Below are 19984 nucleotides of genomic sequence, written 5' to 3' on the forward strand. Positions count from 1 at the left end.
GTATTGGATCTCATCACCCGACAAGGGTCATTCACCATCTCAATGGCTTTAGGGCTACCAGTTGCCCCATATTTTCTAGTGTTTTCTCAATATCGATCGCCTCATTTTTATCCGACCAAAGTCTCAAATGATGTTACTTGCTTGGCAAATGTCATTTGCCAACTTCGCACACCGTTTTGCCCACGTTAGCATCCTTTGCATTGAGGAGCCCCAATTGGTGTACTGCACTCGCATACCACCTCTTCAGGGCTCAACAACATCAAGAATACTCATTTGCCCAACATATCCCTTATACGTTGTGCATGCCACAATATGTTTATGATAAGGACATCATGCCCTTCCCCCATTTTTGGGGTTGTATACACCACTCACCCTTTCACGAGGTGAACACACGGTTAGCTTTCATCGCTTTATTTAACAACCATCGCATTCCATCGTTTCTCATTATTTTCGCATCTCGTGTGCATCACACAATCGAAGGTTTCTCAAGGAAGGTATGGATTATTATCCATCACGAGCACTGACCTTGCTCTGATACCAACTGTCACGGGGCCACTTCCTAGCTCGGACAGTAGTCCCGTGCGGCGCCTAGACTTCCACCCAATCTAGGCCAGCCTTACTCGTATTCAGGGGTCTTTCCCCCTTGTAAAGGGTCTCAAGTGTTCTTATCGAGGGTCTTTCAAGTATCTAGCCCGATCATCGAGCATTGATATTCCTTGTAGCACGATGTCGCCCTTCATCGTGTACAGCTTCCAGCATCTACCGAAAGCCTAGCAACAAGCATCGTCCGAAAGCAAGGTAATAAGCACCATCCGACCGTATGGCTGAACCCAAAGCCAATATGGAATATTTGTTCCCCTATACCGAGTAGCATCATTGGCCCGTATACCGAGCAGCATCGTCGGCCTTATACCGAAACCTCGGGCCTAGGAGAGACGCGCACTACAAGCCCCTCGGCCTTGTAGTGTCCATGAAGCTCCTTCTTCATGGAGACACCGAGTCCCTATCTCTCGAGAGCCCGATGCCCGCCGCCTAGTACAATGAGTACGTAGGGAGCTCACTTAGAGTCACGCCCTTGCGCCAGTGACTCCGGGGATGGTGGAGAGCTTGACACCAAATTCGGAGACTAGCTGGCCCGATCGTGCCCGACCGTGCTCACCGATGGCCAACTAGTCACACCCCCCTAAAGAGCATTAGGAACATAGTGACCTCTGGCAGGAGGAGACATCAGTATGTCTCACCCATCACACCCCCCTGGACTATTCCATATTTATAAAAGTGTCCGCCAAACTTCTCATTCTCTTCAACTGTGCCCTTATACCATTTCATAGGCCTACGGCTTGGCCGGGTTTGGCCAATCCTTGTGGGGTAACTGGCTGTCCCCCTTACAGTATGGGGTAGCTATCTTGTGCACTACACCATACTTCCTCATTAAGCTCTCAAATTGCTTATTATAAAAATGTGAACCCCCATCACTAATTACAACCCTAGGAGCTCCAAATCTACTCAAGACAAATTTCTTCAAGAATTTCACTGCCACTCTAGCATCATTAGTTGGAGTTGCAATAGCTTCCACCCACTTTGACACATAGTCAACCCCAACTAAAATGTATTTATTACCATATGAAGGGGGAAATGGCCCCATAAAATCTATTCCCCAAACATCAAATAATTCCACTTCAAGAATATCATTTAGGGGCATTTGATCTCTTTTTGACAAATTTCCACTCCTTTGACATTTATCACATTCTAGCACAAATTTCCTCACATCCTTAAAAAGATTTGGCCAAAAGAAACCAGCTTGCAAAATTTTACTAGCTGTTTTAGAGATTCCAAAATGTCCTCCATAATCAGAAGCATGGCAATGATGCATAATACTCTGTGTCTCCTCATCAGGAATACATCTTCTTATTAAACCATTACAACATCTCCTAAAGAGTAAAGGATCATCCCATCTATAGAATTTTGCCTCATGTAAAAACTTTTTCTTTTGTTGCCATGTCATTCCTAGAGGTAAAACTCCACAAGATAAATAATTCACCAAGTCTGCATACCAAGGTAGTTTAGCAACAAGAGAGAAAAGTTGTTCATCCAAGAAAAACTCATCAATAGGGACTTCATCCATTTCTTCATCATCCAATTTCAACCTACTAAGATTATCTGCAACTACATTTTCAGCTCCCTTCTTATCTCTAATCTCCAAGTCAAACTCTTGTAGCATCAGAATCCACCTAATGAGCCTAGGTTTAGCCTCCTTTTTACGGAGTAAATACCTGATGGCTGCATGATCTGAAAATATAACCACCTTTGAGTCAATAATGTAAGGTCTGATTTTTTCCAATGCAAAGAAAATTGCTAAAAATTCCTTTTCAGTTGTTGCATAATTTGTTTGGGCCTCATCCAGTGTTCTACTATCATAATAAATAGCATAAGCCTTTTTGTCCTTTCTTTGACCAAGAACAGCTCCAATTGCATAGTTGCTAGCATCACACATAATTTCAAAAGGTAGGCTCCAATCAGGTGGTTGCATGATTGGTGCAGTGATAAGAGCTTGCTTCAACCTGCAAAAGGCATCCAAACACTCTTGGTCAAATACAAATGGTATGTCATTACTTAACAAATTAGACAAAGGTTTGGCTATTTTAGAAAAATCCTTGATAAAGCATCTATAGAACCCGGCATGTCCTAGAAAACTTCGAATTCCTTTGACATTGGTAGGAGGAGCCATCTTCTCTATCACTTCAACTTTGGCTTTATCAACCTCTATTCCTCTGTTAGATACCAAATGTCCAAGCACTATCCCTTCCTGAACCATGAAATGACACTTTTCCCAGTTTAACACAAGGTCAGTATCTGCACATCGCTGCAAAACTTTAGAAAGGTTAGCCAAGCATATGTCAAATGAAGATCCATAAATAGAAAAGTCATCCATAAAAACCTCCATTATATCTTCAATGAAATCTGAAAAGATTGCCATCATGCACCTTTGAAAAGTGGCTGGTGCATTACACAACCCAAATGGCATCCTCCTATAAGCAAAGGTTCCATATGGAAAAGTAAAAGTGGTTTTCTCTTGATCATTTGGATGGATAGGGATTTGAAAAAAACCTGAGTACCCATCTAAATAGCAAAAATAAGAATGCCTAGCCAGTCTTTCTAACATCTGATCAATGAAGGGAAGTGGAAAATGATCTTTTCTAGTGGCTATATTTAATTTTCTGTAATCTATGCACATTCGCCAACTAGTCACTGTTCTGGTAGGAATTAATTCATTATTTTCATTTTTGACAACTGTCATTCCACCCTTTTTTGGGACAACATGTACTGGTGATGCGTCCCAACCGCAAGTGCACGGGTCGTACAAGTAGTATAGAAAAATATCGATCCCACGAGGAGTTGTGTTAATGATTGAATTTTCGATATAAAAGTTGACTAAATTGAAGTATTTATGAAATTAAAATAATGACTTAATGGGTAATGGAGTATGAAATCTAAATGTGCAAATTTAATAATCTATTCAACTATGTAATGATTTAACTAAATTTGCATCAAATTAAAATAAAGCAAATTCAAATATGGCAATATTCAAAATGGCAAGTAATTAAATTCGATTAGAAATTAACAATGATAAAAAGGCGATTCCGGAGTTCGGGATTTCATATTCAAGCTATTTTGGGATTTTCCCTAGCTAGCCCAATCCATGAAATTTATGGGTTTAAAGGAGATTAATTCTAAAATCCTTTGAAAACTCTTTCGAGTGAGACAAAGAGTGCCTTAATTTACTTAATCCTACTTTCGTGGAGTTAAAATTAACCAAGACCCATTAGGTTCTTTAATCAATCTATTAAAACCCTCTTAACCCTTAGTCTATTTCTAGATCTAAGTTAATTAAGTCCAATTTCTTGATTAACTATCACTTGGTTTTCTCCTTTCGGTGCTTCAACCAAGGATTAAGAACATAACTTAATGGGGCCCTTCATTAAGCATGTAAATAAGCACACAAGAAATGGATTAAACCTCATAAATTCATTAAATTGGGACTAACCTTCAAATCCACAAAAATAACTAAAATATTACATCCCTTACTCCAGAATCAAAAGTAAACTACTCACTATCCATAATGCTTACAAGATATGATGAGTTTAGATGGAAATAAAGCTTTAATCTAAACTAAGAAGTAAGAAATTAAACACTAGAAATGTAGAAAAATGTAAAGGAAGGAAGAAATCTGCAAATCTTGGTTGAAAATGGTGTGGAAGGTGAAAATGACTCCTCAAATTCTGCCTTTCTTCTCCTCCTCTTCTTTGCTCCTTGCCTCTCCCCTCTAAAATGGGAAAATGGGACTATTTATAGCATTTTTCTGACATGGAGCCCTAAAATGGTATGTTCTAGGAGGAATTATTTGAGGGAATCTCCTGCCAGCTCATTAATGAACTCTTTATGGGACTGCATAAGTGGATCGCATAAGTTATGCACCCTTATGCGCTTTCTGGTTCTGGGTCACTTATGCGGTCGCATGACTTGGTGCATAGGTTATGCACAATTTCGTGAATGTGCATAAGGGAGGTGAGAATGTGCATAAGCTATGCGATCTCCTTATGCACATTTCGCCGGTTCTGAACAGTGATCTTCCTCCTTATGCAGATCTGCATAGCTTATGCGGCAAGTTATGCACAGTTTGGTCAATGCATATTTCAGCTTGAAAACTTGTTTTTGACCTCTTTTTGCTGTAGAAGACACTCCTCAATGGCAAAAATTCTCTTTAGTCCTTCAAAAACACCATTTTTCCTACAAAACAAAGTAAAAATTACAAATTAATGCAAAATTGACAACTATGAAAAACTAACTAATTAACTAATGAAATTAGCTAAAAATGGTTAATAATCAAATAAAAATGGTTATAAAATTAGACCTAAATGACTATGCAAAATGTATGCATCAAATACCCCCAAACTCAAGCTTTTGCTTGTCCTCAAGCAAACCTTAGAATGTGATGCAAAGTTTTTAGGGGTGCCTTATCCAAAGAGCTATGAAAATTACCAATTGAAGTAACTTAACACACCTTCAGCCATACCAGCAATCCATATACCCATCCTTCAAAATGCAAGGAATTTAATGCTTATCCAAGCTTTCACCGCTTAGCCATCAAGTCAATTATCATTCAAAATCCCCAAACCAACCAATCAAAAGAGAGGGTCATGCTCAAAAGGAATTCTAGAACAATCAATAGTCAAAGTGTCTCTATATAGAATGATGGAATTAAATGAATGAATGGATAATTTTCCAATCCCATAGGCAAATTCCCTACTCCTATCTCCACTAATGTAGCAAATACTATCAAGAGATCAAAGGTCTTTTTAGGGATGTAATGGGGCCATGGGGTTCAAAAATGAGGCTAAGAAGAAAGATGGGTAAAAAGGATTCAAAGCATGAGAATATTTTCAATTTTGAAACATAAGGTACACTTTATTATATATTTTTTCTTTTTCTCTTTTTTTATATATATGGGAGAGAGAAATACACAATGAGGATTGTCAAGTGCTAGCATAGTTTACAAAACAGATAAAAATGGAGGGACATTTTGATACTTTAACTTGTATTTTGCATTTTCTTTTGATGATTATCCCTAAAATTGCCACCCCCAAACTCATTTCTTTTAATACTTTGGGTGGATTTCTTTCATTTTGAATGGCAATAGTGAAAAGCACATATACTAGCACTTTTACAAGGTGACAAGTATTTCTTCTCCCTTTTATTGTATTTTTTTTCTTTTCTTTTCTTTTTCTCTTTTTTTTTTTTTTTTATGTACCTAATATTGTAAATAATTATTCTCATGAAAAGGGTTGGAGTGTTTGGTTCATTGGCTAGGTAACAATAAGGATTTCAAGAAAAATTAGGGGTAAAAAGGCTCAAAGGGGTTTACAAGGGTCAATTTTAATTAGGAAAAGGGCCAAAGGTTTAAAATGAGAAGGTTTAAATCAAAGAATGCCTAATCATCTCTCTTTTCAAGTACAAGCTGGTATTTCGCCTTGAAAGGTTTAGAAAATTTGTTCTAGGATTGGTGAGACATCATTTGACTACCTTATATCCAATAATTCCCTCTAAACACTTCCATCTCCAAATGACTAGTTGGGTGGCTTTTTGGCTAAGAAGATATGGGCAAGGGATAGACACTTCAAAACCTTGCACCTCTTAGGAAACTTTCAATCCACAAACCCAGCTAAAGGGTGAGTCAAATCACTCTCATAGGCACATTTTCAATACTCAAGGGATTTGGCAAAAGATTTTAATGCATGGTGTATGATTCATAAGATGAGTAATGTATTAACTAAATGGAGGAAGTCTATTTGTATGTTTGTGTGCAATGTAATGTATAATGTGTGTGTAAATGTGTAATGTGTGTGTGTGTATGGATGTATATGTAAAATATTTACAATATATGTAAATGGAATGGAATGAGATGCTCCTATACTCAAAATGTGAAAAGTAAAGCCAAAAATCAAAATGTGCACCCCCAAACTCAAAATTGGACATTGTCCTCAATGTCTCAAGCAGCAGATAACCAAAACTCAAAGCAAATAATATTGACCAGGAATTGTAAAAAATGAAGAGCAAAAAGAAAGAGTTACCTGGTATGAGAATTCAAGATAAAGGAATGCATAAGAAGCTGCACAGGTTATGCAGAGTTAAGTGCTGTCCAGAGCATGTGCATAGGTAAGGTGCATAAGCCATGCGGTGCTGCATAAGTGGCAATAAGGGTTGCATAGGCTATGTAAAATATTTGCATAAAATTTTTTTTTTTTTTTTTTTTTTTTTTTGTGCATAAGTAGGGTGCATAAGCCATGCGGTGCTGCATAAGTGGCAATAAGGGTTGCATAGGCTATGTAAAATATTTGCATAAATATTTTTTTTTTTTTTTTTTTTTTTTTTTGTGCATAAGTAGGGTGCATAAGCCATGCAGTGCTGCATAAGTGGCAATAAGGGTTGCATAGGCTATAAAAATATATATATTTTTTTTTTTTTTTTTTTTTTTTTTTTTTTTTTGTGGTCATGCGGAAGTGCATAAGTTATGCACCCTCCTTATGCAAGTCTCGGCTGGTCTTGGAATTCAGAGTTGGTGGTTATGCGGAAGTGCATAAGTCATGCACCTTCCTTATGCATGTTTCGGTGACCCTTAAAATTTTGAGGAGCGAAGTCATGCGGGAGTGCATAAGTTATGCACTCCCCTTATGCACCTCTCGGCAGAATTGGTTTTTCAGAAATTTGGGTCATGCAGAAGTGCATAGGTCATGCACTCTGCTTATGCAGTCTTCGGCAATTTTGGTTTTTCTGGGTTTCTGGTCATGCAGAAGTGCATAGGTTATGCACTCTGCTTATGCACCCCTCGGCAAGTTTGAATTTTTGGAGTTTCTGGTCATGCGGAAGTGCATAAGTTATGCACCTTCCTTATGCACCCCTCGGCAGAATTGGAAGTTCAGAGTTTTTGGTTATGCAGAAGTGCATAGGTTATGCACTCTGCTTATGCAGACTTCGGCAGAGAGAGAAAATGCAGAATTTGAAGTTGTGCAAATGTGCATAAGTCATGCACTCACCTTATGCAAGTTTTGACAGATATGAAATTTGACAAAATGAGGTTATGCAGAGTTGCATAAGCTATGCACTCTGCTTATGCACTTGCAATAAAGGTGGAAAATGGCAAGAATTGTGGTTATGCAGGATTGCATAAGCTATGCAGTTGCTTATGCACAATTCAACAAGATTAAGATTGCAATGGAACATGATTTGCAAGTGTGAAAAATACCCTAGAATGAAGAAATATAATTCCATGAAGCATAAACCATGAGAAATTTTCACCAAAAACACATCAATATATACAAAGTTCATCAAAAATGCATCACACAATCTTGTAGAAGATGGATCCTGCATAAAAGGCATTTGTGACCCATGCCATTTTGACTCAAAATCTGCAAATCAACATTTAGCACATTAAAACTCAATAAAATCTGCATAAAGTTGTATCTATTCACAAATGATGAACTCTCCAAGTCATGCCAAGAAAAATGCAGCATTTCCACCTTAAATCCCACAACCCAAATAAGCTCATAACTACAAAAATGGCTCACTTACCACCATATTAACATTAAAAGCACATTTACTTAAAAGTTATACACCCAACCTCACCAAGAACATAAGCCATCTACTGCAGACACCCTCTTTGCTGCAGAATGTCATTTTTCCTCTGCATAAACCAGGTAGCAGCTCCTGCATAGGTTATGCAGCAAAAACCAATCAGTTTTTGGGAGAGTTTGAAGGACAAAATTTTCAAGTTAAGAATCACTCCCCAGCAGTTCACCAACCTTCCTCCATTGAAATACATCTACAAGGGACAAAATTCAACAATGTCAAAAATTGAATTTGGGGAGATTCAAGATAAAAACAAAAGCAATGAAAGTAAAAGTAAATCAGCAAAAGTAAAATAAAAGGACTTGGGATGCCTCCCAAGAGCGCTAATTTATAGTCCTTAGCTGGACTCTTTTCATGTTTCATGGTGGCTGAAATTGGAATTTATTGCCTCTGTTTCCAATAGGTGCTTCAATGAATCTATACTTCATTTTCTTTCCATCACATGAGAAGATCCTTGTTGCTTTGTCTAAAAATCCCACCATTTCTTTCTTGACAACCTTTGGTGCATCTTTTTCTTTGAGAGATGGTTGTTTTACTTCACTTTTCTCCACTTGCTCAACTTGAAAGATTGGTGCCATAGGACAAGATGGATTACCCTTTAAATGTTGTGCAAATGCAGCCTCTTTTGGATTTTCATCATTGATACTCCCTTCATGGATAAGACAACTTTCAAGAGAAGCCTTCGGATAGCTCTTTCTAAAGTGCTCTTTTACTAACTCATCAACTATATCAATTCTCAAACAAGAGTCTACATCTTCATGTTGCTTCTTCTTATCATTGCCAATGTTGAAGACTAAATGATCCTCTCCGAATCTAAGAGTAAGCTTTTCACCTTTCACGTCAATCAAAGCACCAGCTGTAGCTAGGAAAGGCCTCCCCAAAATGATTGGGATATTAGAATCCTCTTCCATGTCCAAGATGACAAAGTCAACAGGTATATAGAATTTCCCAACCTTCAGAGGCACATTCTCTAAAATCCCTTCAGGATACTTAATTGATCTATCAGCTAACTGAAGAGAAATGTGGGTTGGCTTAAGATCTCCCATGTTGAGCTTCTCATAGATGGAGAGGGGCATAAGGCTTACACTAGCCCCTAAATCACATAAAGCTTTTATAGAACATGACTCCCCAATGTGGCATGGAATTGAAAAACTCCCTGGATCCTTGAGCTTTGGAGGAAGTTTCCTTTGGAGGATAGCACTGCATTCCTCTGTCAAAGCTACAGTTTCATCATCTTCAAGTTTCCTTTTGTTTGAGAGAATTTCTTTCAAGAATTTTGCATAAGAGGGCATTTGTGAAAGAGCATCAACAAAAGGCACATTTATGTAAAGTTTCTTCAAAACCTCTAAGAACTTTCCAAATTGCCTATCAAGCTTGGCTTTGTGAAATCTTTGTGGAAAGGGAAGCTGTGGCTTGTAGGGTTCGGGAGGTATATATTTCTCTTCTTTTTCTTCAAATTTCTCCTTACATTTTTCTGCACTCTCTTGTTTTTCACTCTCATCAGTCCCTTTCTCATTTTCTCTCTTCTCACTGTTTTCACTCTTCTCATCATTTATAACTTTTCCACTTCTTAAAGTAATAGCTTGACACTGCTCTCTTGGATTTTCTGGTTGACTTGGAAGCTTTCCAAAAGACTTGGTACTTGATGAGCATGCTTGTTGTGCAATCTGATTTTCCAGCATCCTATTGTGTGTTTGCATTTGTTCCAGCCTTGCTTTCATCTCTCTCAACTCTTCATCACGCTTAATTTGATTAGCAAGAATTTGTTGTAATAAAGCCTCTGTGGTGGAACTTTGTTCTTGCTGTCTTGGTAAAGGTGCAGTATTTGCATTCTTTTGCTGAAAACTAGGCGGTGGTTGCCTAGGTTGTTGGTATTGATGCTCTTGTTGTTGTGATGGAAAGTTCTGAGTTGAAGCTTGATTTTGCTGATTCTCCCATGAAAAATTGGGATGATTCCTCCAAGCATATGAAGGATAATCTACTCCACAGCTCATTGTTCATACGCATAAGTAACTTGTTGAGAACTTCCGAGCATGATGATGAACGACTAGCATACTTAAATCCTCCATTTTCTTAGCAAGGACATTAGTGAGTGCATCAAATTTGGCATTGATCATGTTGAATGGATCAAGCTCATACATTCCAAAGAACTTGCCTTTTTGAGTTGGAGTTGACCCTCTTGGACTACTCCATAGATGACTGTTCTTTGCTATTTTCTCTAATAACTCATAAGCTTCATCTTCATGCTTAATGATGAATTCCCCTCCAGTTTGAGCATCAATGATTCCTCTGATAGCAGGAGTGACGTTTGTGTAAAAATTCTGGTTTATCATCCATTTAGGAATGGCATGATGTGGACATTGTCTCTCCAACTCCTTCCATCTCATCCATGACTCATAAAGAGTCTCATCTTCTCTTGGTCTAAAAGCAATCATTTGATTCCTCAACTCTTGAGTTTTTCCAGGTGGAAAGTATTGGGCAAGAAATGCATCAGTGAGCTGCTCCCAATTTGTAATTGAGTTGTGAGGTAAAGAATCAAGCCAATCCAATGCTCTATCTTTCAAAGAGAATGGAAACAATTTTAGCCTTGCTGCATCATCAGATACTCCAGGTTGTTTTTGCATGTCACAAATCATAGCAAACTTCTTCAGATGTGTGTGTGGATTTTCAGAAGGATGTCCTCCAAATTGAGAATTCTGAATCATTTGAAAAACTCCAAAATCCATCTTGTAGCTATTTGCATCAATCCTTGGTCTTGCTATGCTCTCTCTCAAGTCATCAAAACGTGGAAAAGCATGATCCATCATACTTCCCCTAGGCACGTTTGCATTAACAACTTCTTCCCCTTGGGCTTCATTTTCATTGTTTTGACCATTTCCAGCATTCCCAACACCAATTCTAACTCTTTCATCAGCCATGTCTGCTTCAATTTCGGTTTCTCTCAAAGCTTCCTTTCTTTTTCTGATTTCTTTCTTGTTGGCCTTACAAAATTTCTCAATTTCAGGATTGAACAATAAGGTTGTGTCACTTGAGCTTCTAGCTCTTCTCATAAAAGGTTAAAAGTACCTGAAAAAGAACAAACAAACACAAAAAATGAAAAGATAACAAAGATAAGACTATAAACAACTAAAATAATCAAAAACTCAATCTTAAACAAACAACTCCCCGGCAACGGCGCCAAAAACTTGATGCGTCCCAACCGCAAGTGCACGGGTCGTACAAGTAGTATAGAAAAATATCGATCCCACGAGGAGTTGTGTTAATGATTGAATTTTCGATATAAAAGTTGACTAAATTGAAGTATTTATGAAATTAAAATAATGACTTAATGGGTAATGGAGTATGAAATCTAAATGTGCAAATTTAATAATCTATTCAACTATGTAATGATTTAACTAAATTTGCATCAAATTAAAATAAAGCAAATTCAAATATGGCAATATTCAAAATGGCAAGTAATTAAATTCGATTAGAAATTAACAATGATAAAAAGGCGATTCCGGAGTTCGGGATTTCATATTCAAGCTATTTTGGGATTTTCCCTAGCTAGCCCAATCCATGAAATTTATGGGTTTAAAGGAGATTAATTCTAAAATCCTTTGAAAACTCTTTCGAGTGAGACAAAGAGTGCCTTAATTTACTTAATCCTACTTTCGTGGAGTTAAAATTAACCAAGACCCATTAGGTTCTTTAATCAATCTATTAAAACCCTCTTAACCCTTAGTCTATTTCTAGATCTAAGTTAATTAAGTCCAATTTCTTGATTAACTATCACTTGGTTTTCTCCTTTCGGTGCTTCAACCAAGGATTAAGAACATAACTTAATGGGGCCCTTCATTAAGCATGTAAATAAGCACACAAGAAATGGATTAAACCTCATAAATTCATTAAATTGGGACTAACCAGTTCAAATCCACAAAAATAACTAAAATATTACATCCCTTACTCCAGAATCAAAAGTAAACTACTCACTATCCATAATGCTTACAAGATATGATGAGTTTAGATGGAAATAAAGCTTTAATCTAAACTAAGAAGTAAGAAATTAAACACTAGAAATGTAGAAAAATGTAAAGGAAGGAAGAAATCTGCAAATCTTGGTTGAAAATGGTGTGGAAGGTGAAAATGACTCCTCAAATTCTGCTTTCTTCTCCTCCTCTTCTTTGCTCCTTGCCTCTCCCCTCTAAAATGGGAAAATGGGACTATTTATAGCATTTTTTCGACATGGAGCCCTAAAATGGTATGTTCTAGGAGGAATTATTTGAGGGAATCTCTGCCCGACTCATTAATGAACTCTTTATGGGATCGCATAAGTGGATCGCATAAGTTATGCGATCCCTTATGCGCTTTTCTGGTTCAGGTCACTTATGCGGTCGCATGACTTGTGCATAGGTTATGCACAATTTCGTGAATGTGCATAAGGGAGGTGAGAATGTGCATAAGCTATGCGATCTCCTTATGCACATTTAATTTGGTTCTGGAACAGTGATCTTCCTCCTTATGCAGATCTGCATAGCTTATGCGGCAAGTTATGCAGTTTGGTCAATGCATATTTCACTTGAAAACTTGTTTTGACCTCTTTCTTTGTAGAAGACACTCCTCAATGGCAAAAATTCTCTTTAGTCCTTCAAAAACACCATTTTTCCTACAAAACAAAGTAAAAATTACAAATTAATGCAAAATTGACAACTATGAAAAACTAACTAATTAACTAATGAAATTAGCTAAAAATGGTTAATAATCAAATAAAAATGGTTATAAAATTAGACCTAAATGACTATGCAAAATGTATGCATCAACTGGGCTCACCCAAGTACTGTCTGAGATAGGATATATGATCCCTGCATCAAGTAACTTCAAAATTTCCTTTTTAACAACTTCTTTCATATTTGGGTTCAACCTCCTCTGATGTTCAATAGATGGCTTGCAATTTTCTTCCAAAACAATTCTATGCATGTAAAAGTGTGGGCTTATTCCCTTAATGTCATCTATGGTATATCCTAAAACTTTCCTGAATTGCCTCAACACTCTTAACAACTTATCAGCCTCTAAGGTACTTAAATTTGCATTTACAATTACTGGATAAGTGTTATTAGTGCCAAGAAATTCATACCTGAGCTGAGAAGGAAGTTGCTTAAGTTGTACCTTAGGTGCATCTTCTTCCTTGAATGATGGTTGCTTAGATTCGACTTTTTCCTTTTGTGTGAGTTGAAAAACTGGAGCAGAAATGAGTGGTGGACTACCCTCTAGATGTTGAGCATATGCAGCCACATGAGGGTTGTCATAGTCTATGCCTCCTCCATGAACCAAGCAATTTTCAAGTGGATCTTCTGGATATTTCTTTCTGAAGTGTTCTTCAACCAGCTCATCAATGATATCAACTCTCAAGCAAGTATCAGCTTCAGAATGATGCTTCTTCATAGTGTTATTAATATTGAAAACCAATTGATCTTCACCAACTCTAAGAGTCAATTTTTCTCCCTTAACATCAATCAATGCTCCTGCTGTAGCTAGAAAGGCTCTTCCCAAGATAATTGGGATATTAGAATCCTCCTCCATGTCCAAAATGACAAAGTCAACAGGTATATAGAACTTCCCAACCTTCAGAGGCACATTCTCCAAAATCCCTTCAGGATACTTAATTGATCTGTCAGCTAACTGAAGAGAAATGTGGGTTGGCTTAAGATCTCCTATATTGAGCTTCTCATAAATGGAGAGGGGCATGAGGCTAACACTAGCCCCTAAATCACATAAAGCTTTTGTAGAACATGATTCCCCAATGTGGCATGGAATTGAAAAACTCCCTGGGTCCTTGAGCTTTGGAGGAAGTTTCCTTTGGAGGATAACACTGCATTCTTCTGTCAAAGCTACAGTTTCATGGTCTTCAAGTTTCCTCTTATTTGAGAGAATTTCTTTTAAGAATTTTGCATAAGAGGGCATTTGTGAAAGAGCATCAATAAAAGGCACATTTAGGTATAGCTTCTTCAAAACCTCTAAGAACTTCCCAAAATGCTTATCAAGCTTGGCTTTTTGAAATCTCTGTGGAAAGGGAAGCTGTGGCTTGTAAGGCTCTGGAGGTATATACTTTTCTTCCTTCTCTTCAATTTTCTCTTTACATTTTTCTGCACTCTCTTGTTTTTCACTCTCATCAGTTTCTTTCTCACTTTCTCTCCTCTCACTATTTTCACTTTTCTCATTTTTTTCACTCTTCTCATTATTTACAACTTTCCCACTTCTTAAAGTAATAGCTTGACACTGCTCTCTTGGGTTTTCTGGTTGACTTGGAAGTTTTCCAAAAGACTTGGTACTTGAGGAAGATGCTTGTTGTGCAATCTAATTTTCCAGCATTCTGTTGTGTGTTTGCATCTGTTCTAGCCTTGCTTTCATCTCTCTCATCTCTTCATCATGCTTATTTTGGTTAGCAAGAATCTGTTGTAATAAAGCTTCTGTGGTGGAACTTTGTTCTTGCTGTTTTGGAGGAGGATTCATATTTTTCTGCTGAAAATTAGGCAATGGTTGCCTATTTTGCTGATATGGAATTCCTTGTTGCTGTTGTGGTTGAAAATTCTGGTTTGGAACTTGACTTTGCTGATTTCCCCATGAAAAGTTGGGATGATTCCTCCAAGTTGGATTATAAGTTTGAGAGTAAGGATTCCCCATTTGTTTGTTTCCATAATTACGAACATATGCAGCTTGCTCTCCATAATCTACTCCACAGCTGGTAGTTCCTTCTGCATAAGCAACTTGTTGTGAACTTCCAGATGATGATGATGAACTAACCAACATACTCAAATCTTCCATCTTCTTAGCCAAAACATTTGTAAGTGCATCAAACTTTGCATTAATCATATTGAATGGATCAAGGTCATACATTCCAGCAGCTTGCCTCTTTTGAGTTGGAACTGGTCCTCTTGGACTACTCCAAAGATGAGTATTCTTTGCAATTTTCTCCAATAGCTCATAAGCTTCATCTTCATGCTTCATAATAAATTCTCCTCCTGTTTGAGAATAAATAATCCCTCTAATTGCAGGAGTAACATTGGTGTAGAAATTCTGGTTTATCATCCATTTTGGAATGGCATGACGTGGGCATTGTCTCTCTAATTCCTTCCATCTCATCCATGACTCATAGAGAGTTTCATCTTCTCTTGGTCTGAAAGCTGTCATTTGATTCCTCAATTCTTGAGTTTTTCCAGGTGGAAAATATTGTGCAAGAAATGCATCAGTGAGTTGCTCCCAATTTGTGATGGAGTTATGAGGTAAAGAATCAAGCCAATCCAATGCTCTATCTTTCAAAGAGAATGGGAATAGCTTCAATCTTGCTGCATCATCAGACCCTCCAGGTTGTTTTTGCATGTCACAAATCATAGCAAACTTCTTCAGATGTGTGTGTGGATTTTCAGAAGGATGTCCTCCGAATTGAGAATTTTGAATCATTTGAAGAACTCCAAAATCCATCTTGTAGCTATTTGCATCAATTCTTGGTATTGCTATACTTTCTCTCAAGTCATCAAAACGAGGAAAAGCATGATCCATCATACTTCTCCTAGGCACATTAGCATTTACAACCTCTTCACCTTGGGCTGCATTTTCATTGTTTCGACCATTTCCAGCATTACCGCCACCAATTTTGATTCTTTCGTCAGCCATGTCTGCTTCTAATTCAGTTTCTCTCAAAGCTTCTTTTCTTTTTCTGGCTTCTTTCTTATTGGCTTTACAAAATTTCTCAATTTCAGGATTGAACAATAAGGATGTGTCACTTGTACTTCTAGCTCTTCTCATAAAAGATTAAAAGTACCTGAAAAAGAACAAACAAACACAAAAATGAAAAGATAACAAAGATAAAACTAAAAACAACTAAAATAATCAAGAATTCAATCTTAAACAAACAACTCCCCGGCAACGGCGCCAAAAACTTGATGTGGCCCAACCGCAAGTGCACGGGTCGTACAAGTAATATAGAAAAGATATCGCTCCCACGAGGAGTTGTGTTATGATTGAATTTTTGATATAAAAAGTTGACTAAATTGAACTATTTCTGAAATTAAAGCAATAAATTGATGGGTATTTAAGTATGAAATCTATATGTGCAAAATTAATAATCTATTCAACTATATAATGATTGAACTAACATTGCATCAAATTAAAATAAGCAAGTTGAAATATGGCAAAATTTAAAATGGCAAGCAATTAAATTCAATTTGAAATTAACAATGCTAAAAAGGCGATTCCGGAGTTTGGGATTTCATATTCGAGCTATTTCGGGATTTTTAAATTGGTTATCCAATCTTGTGGAGCTTACGGGTTTTAAGGAGATTAATTCTTAAATCCTTTGAATACCCTTTCGAGTGAGACAAAGAGTGACTTAATCAATCTAATCCTACTTTCGTGGAGTTAGAATTAATTAAGACCCATTAAGTTCTTTAATTAATCTGTGAATCCTCTTAATCCTTAGTCTATTTCTAGATCTAAGTTAATTAAGTCCAATTTCTTGATTATCTATCACAAGGCCTTCTCCTTTCGGTGCCTCAACCATGGATTAAGAACATCACTTAATGGGATCCTACACTAAGCATGTCATTAAGCACACAAGAAATGAATAAAACTCATTAAGACCACAAAATATGGATTACCCAATCAAAATCCACAAAATATCTCAAACATTACAACCCTTACTCCAGAATCAAATTAAACTACTCACTACCCATAATGCTTACAAGATATTCTAAGTTTAAATGGAAATAAAGCTTTAATCTAAGCTAAGAAACAAAAAGCTCAACACTAGAAATATAGGAAAAGTGTAAGAAAAGAAAGAAATCTCCAAATCTGGTTGGAAATGGTGTGGAAAATGATTGTGTCTCTTCAGCTGCTCCTCTTTCTCCTCTTCCTTTCCCTTTCTTCTGCTCTTATTGTCCCCCTAAAATGGGAAATGAGGCTATTTATAGCATTTTCTGACATGGAGCCCTAAAATGGTGTGTTTTAGGAGGAATTTTCTGAGGGAATCTTCTGCCAGCTCATTAATGAAACCTTTGTGGGACTGCATAAGTGGACTGCATAAGTTATGCAAATCCCTTATGCGCTTTCATTCTGGTTCACTTATGCGAAACTGCATGACTTGGCGCATAGGTTATGCACAATTCCGTGAGACTTGCATAAGGGAGGCGTGAATCTGCATAAGCTATGCACTCCCCTTATGCACAATTCGGCAGGTGTTGGAACAGTGTTTCTTCTCCTTATGCAGATCTGCATAGCTTATGCGGCAAGTTATGCGCAATTTGGTCAATGCATATTTCAACTTGAAAACTTGTTTTTGACATCTTTGGCTGTAGAAGTCACTCATCAATGGCAAAATTTCTCTTCAGTCCTTCAAAAACATCATTTTTCCTACAAAACAAAGTAAAATTTACAAATTAATCTATAATTGACAATTATGAAAAAATAACTAATTAACTAATGAAATTAGCTAAAAATGACTAATAATCAAATAAAATGGCTATGAAATTAGACCTAAATGACTATGCAAAATGTATGCATCAACCTACTTGCGGATTCGCCCCATCACTTAGCAACCCGCGAGGTATAATATCACGTTAATTATTATTATTATACAACTAATTTTGATTGGGATTCAAATTTTAAACTTTGCAAACAATCGAGTTAAAATTTATTGATAAATTAGTTATTATTTAATCATGCTAATTGAATGTATCAAGAAATCACTCAACTTAAAAGATTAAACTTGTAGATGAGTGCTCCAATACACGTGATGTTTAATGGATTTGAAGCATGAATAAAAACATGTTATTTTGTCTTTGTATTAAAATATTTAATTAGTAAATAGGGATTGTCAAGATTTGAACTCTACACATTACAAAAAGAATACAGTATGAGCAATGGATTAATGCATCTGTTGCAAAATGTGTTGCAAATCCGTCGCAACAATATAGGTTAGTAATGGATCCATCACTCATCCATCGTAATTCCGTCGCTGAAACCTATTAGTGATGAAATCTTTAGTAACGACTATAATTTATCACTAATTCAAATAATTGACTCTTAGTGATGGATATTAGTCTGTTGCTAAAGCTCTTGTCGCTAAAGTATCAATAATGGATCAGTGAAGTATCAGTGACGACAGATCCATCACTGATTCGTCGCTAATACATTGCTAATCAATATTTTTACGATAGACTTTTGATCCGTCGCTAAATTTATTTTTTATATTTGTGTTTTTCTTATAGTGATATCTTTTGGCTTTGTGAGACTCTGATACCATATTAAGAAACTACTTAACCTAAAAACTTAAACGTATAGTTGAAGATTCTAAAAATAGTTTTGTACATGTAACATGATACACTTCTTAAAATTTATGGGTAATTTTTTTTTTAATATTTAATGACTGAATCCAAGAATATTTTTACTTTATCATAATTTGATTTTTAAAATTTATATATTTTTGTAGTTTTGTTACCTGAAACATCTTTCTAACTAATTAAGAGCTAAACTATATATAAATATCGTTATTGTCATAAATATTTGAAGGATGAGAAAAGGAAGAGAGACGGTCCTTCAAGTGTGGATTGTTACATGAATGAACATGGTGTATCGCGAGAGGAGGCGATTGAAGAGATTGAAAAAATGTGCGAAAATGCATGGAAGGACATGAATGAGGATTGCTTGAAGCCAACCGCAGTGTCAAGGACTCTTGTCAAGTATTATCTCAACCTTTCACGCACAATATAATTGCTTTATAGGCATGTTGATTGCTACACCTACTCTTCAAGTTTGAAAGATGACATCACATCATTGATCCTCCAACAAATGCAAATGTAAGAATTAGAGGTTCTTTGTCAGGTTTGGCTTGTGGTATTTCGAGATGCTTTATCATATATACTTGTTTTGATCGTGTTAGATCACGATTTTGTTTTCTGTGTATTTTAGGCTTTCGCATGTGTCAATAAGATGGAGATTATTATCTCTAATCAATTTCATGTTTTGGAAGACTTTACTCTTTGTGCTTCCAATTCTAATATTTTAACAATCTCTTTTAGCTTTATGTTTCTAAAAGAAATTCCATTGTCCAATCTCATAAAATATACAAATAAAAACACAAAATATAAATTGCTAAAAGAAATTTCAATGCAAATGAGAGAGAGCATGTTCTACCCATATATAATAAATAAAGTTTTTTAAGTAATCGTAAAATTTTAATTAAGAAATACATAAATAAATTCTACAATTTCAATGAAGACCCTTTTTAAAATTTTAAAGCCCAATTGCAACAAAATGAAAGACATATATAAAATTAACTAAGAATTAAGAAAGAAGAAAAGAAAAGAAACTAACGAACCCATAAAATTAATAAAGCAATGGGGGAGGGAAGAAGTCAAGGCATTAGCGACGAACTAAACTCTGCGGATTAGAAACGAAAATTTCAACAATAGACATTTTTCATTTCTAATATATTGCTAGCTATAATTAAAAAAAAAATTGTGAATTACTCTCATTTTCTTAGATATTGCGATTATTTATTTATTAGTCCCTTCTATTTTGAGAAATTCATTAGTACATCCCTAACAGTTGATTCTTACTGTTATTCTGTTAATAAATGTTCATAACTAATTCCTCCCCCTAACTAGCTCCTCTCCCTCTCTTCCACCCATCTGCCTTTCCCCTCTCTTCCCTCTGTCAGTTAACCAATAATAATGAGCACTAGGGTAATATTGAGTTCACCTTAGCAATCTCAATTTAATTTACTTGACTGACAGTCCATTTTGAAATATCTAATCCAATGAAGAAT

General features: G+C 36.3%; 2 non-coding genes across 2 annotated transcripts; both read left to right on the plus strand.

Annotated features, from left to right (window-relative positions):
• The first annotated feature begins 10527 nt into the window (after positions 1-10527).
• Positions 10528-10635, plus strand: LOC131175159 (small nucleolar RNA R71). The gene has a single exon (XR_009145321.1). It is a non-coding gene; the product is annotated as a small nucleolar RNA R71 (small nucleolar RNA).
• Positions 10636-15259: 4624 nt separating this feature from the next.
• Positions 15260-15366, plus strand: LOC131175141 (small nucleolar RNA R71). Its single transcript, XR_009145302.1, has one exon. It is a non-coding gene; the product is annotated as a small nucleolar RNA R71 (small nucleolar RNA).
• Positions 15367-19984: the final 4618 nt, after the last annotated feature.

This window comes from Hevea brasiliensis, chromosome 16, assembly GCF_030052815.1.
Source record: "Hevea brasiliensis isolate MT/VB/25A 57/8 chromosome 16, ASM3005281v1, whole genome shotgun sequence".
Classification (NCBI taxonomy): domain Eukaryota; kingdom Viridiplantae; phylum Streptophyta; class Magnoliopsida; order Malpighiales; family Euphorbiaceae; genus Hevea; species Hevea brasiliensis.